We start from the raw sequence: 2,344 nt of genomic DNA on the forward strand, positions 1-2,344 counted from the left end.
GACTCATGTGGCAAAACTGGTTTAAAGGATTTTGGATGCACAAGTAGAGATCATACTTGGTGCAAAATGAAGGCTAGCAAAAGATTGGGAAGCAACCAACCAAGAGACGAATAATCTCATAAGCAAGCATTAAGCATAATTAACACCAAATAATGCACCACAAGTAGGATATAATTTTCATTGCATGATGATTGACTATCGTGCATGCATAGGGAATCACAAACCTTAACACCAATATTCCTACTAGAGCACAATTACTCATCAACATAACTCACATATCACATCATCATATCTCAAAACTATTACTAAGAATCAAGTTTATTTTGTCCAATGATTTTCATGAAATTTTCTTTTACTTTATCCTTCATGGATATCTATCACTTTGGGACTAATTTTCATGTGTTGCTTTTCACAAGCTCAAACAAATATAAGTGAAGATCATGAGCATAGCAAATTTTCTTTCTCTTAAAATAATTTAAGTGAACCAAGAGAGAATTTCTTCAAAATTTTACCTACTCTCAAATAAATCTAAGTGAAGCAAGAGAGCATTTCTTCAAAAATAACAAGGCACACTGTGCTCAAAAAGATATATGTTAAGCACTAGAGCAAGTCCTAGCTCATAAAATATTTAAGTGAAGCATAGAGAGCAATTCTAACAAGTCATGACATAATTTTGGCTCTCTCAAAAAGGTGTGTCTAGCAAGGATTGATGACTTAAAACATAAAATAAAACAAGCAAATACACATATCATACCAGACACTCCAAGCAAAACACATATCATGTGACGAATAAAAATATAGTCTCGAGTAAAATACCGATAGTTGTTGGAAGAAAGCGGGGATGCCACTCGGGGGCATCCCCAAGCTTAGTTGGTTGCTCATTATTGTATAATAGCTTAGGATGCCGGGGCATCCCCAAGCTTAGGATCTTACATCCTTCCTTCATCCATCGTAAGATAACCCAAAACTTGAAAACTTGAATCACACAAAACTCAAAAAAGCCTTCGTGAGATCCGTTAGTATAAGAATAATAAATCACTACTATAAGTGCCATATCAAACCAATTCATATTTTGTTTTTGTATTATATCTACTGTATTCCAACTTTTCTATGGCAAAAACTCATCAAATAAAACCATAGAGCCATCAAAATAAGCACACAACACAAAGAAAACAGAATCTGTCAAAACAGAACAGTCTGTAGCAATCTAACTATTTCAAATACTTATGTAACTCCAAAAAACTCTGAAAAAAATAGGAAGACCTGAGAAATTTGTATATTGATCTACTGCAATTGGAATGGGTATTTTATCGCTCTCTGGTAAAAAATGAAAATTAATTTCATGAGCGTAAAAGTTTCTATTTTTTCAGCAAGATCAAACAACTATCACCCAAGAAGATCCTAAAGGCTTTTCTTGGCACAAACACTAACTAAAACATAAAAACACAATCATAACAGTAGCATAATTGTGCTAACACTCAAAAACGGGAGGCAAAAAGCAAAAATAAATTTTCTTTATTGGGTTGCCTCCCAACAAGCGCTATAGTTTTACGCCCTTAGCTAGGCATAAAATTTTATTGATGCTCACATGAAAGATAATAATTGTAACACAAATAAAGCATCATAAAACACGTGAAAACATATTTAAGTCTAACATACTTCCTATGCGTAGGAATTTTATAGGAAAATAATTTATCGAGGCAAGCAAAAACTACCATATGCAAGGAAGACGAAAGAAACAATATCAATCTCGACATAATGAGAGGTAATTTAGTAACATGAAAACTTATACAACCTTATTTCCCTCTCTCATAATAATTATATGTGGGATCATATTCAAATTCAACAATATAGCTATCACATAACATATTCTCTATATGATCCACATGCATGCAATGTTGACACTCTTCCAAAATAGTGGGATTAGTTTTACCTATAGTTACCTCTCTTCCGAACCCACTTTTAATATTATAGCAAGCACATTCATCATGAGGTTTAAATAAATTTCTAGGATCATAAGAATCATTATCACCACAATCATGATCATTGCAATAAGTAGCGGACATAGCAATATTAGCATCCCCAAGCTTGGGGTTTTGCAAATTATTAGCACAAATGACATTAATATAATTTATAGAAAAATCATTGGAATCATGCTTTTCATTCAAGGTGATATCATGAATCACTTCATAAATTTCTTCATCACAATTTGTAGATTCATGAATTTCAAGCAAAACTTCATAGAGACAATCAAGTGCACTCAAATCACTAGCAACTAGTTCAACATAGTTAGATCTCTTGATTAGCTAGTGGATTAGGATCCATATCAATAGATTTTTAGCAA

The sequence above is a fragment of the Triticum urartu genome, chromosome 2 (assembly GCF_003073215.2).
Source record: "Triticum urartu cultivar G1812 chromosome 2, Tu2.1, whole genome shotgun sequence".
NCBI classification, from domain to species: Eukaryota; Viridiplantae; Streptophyta; class Magnoliopsida; order Poales; family Poaceae; genus Triticum; species Triticum urartu.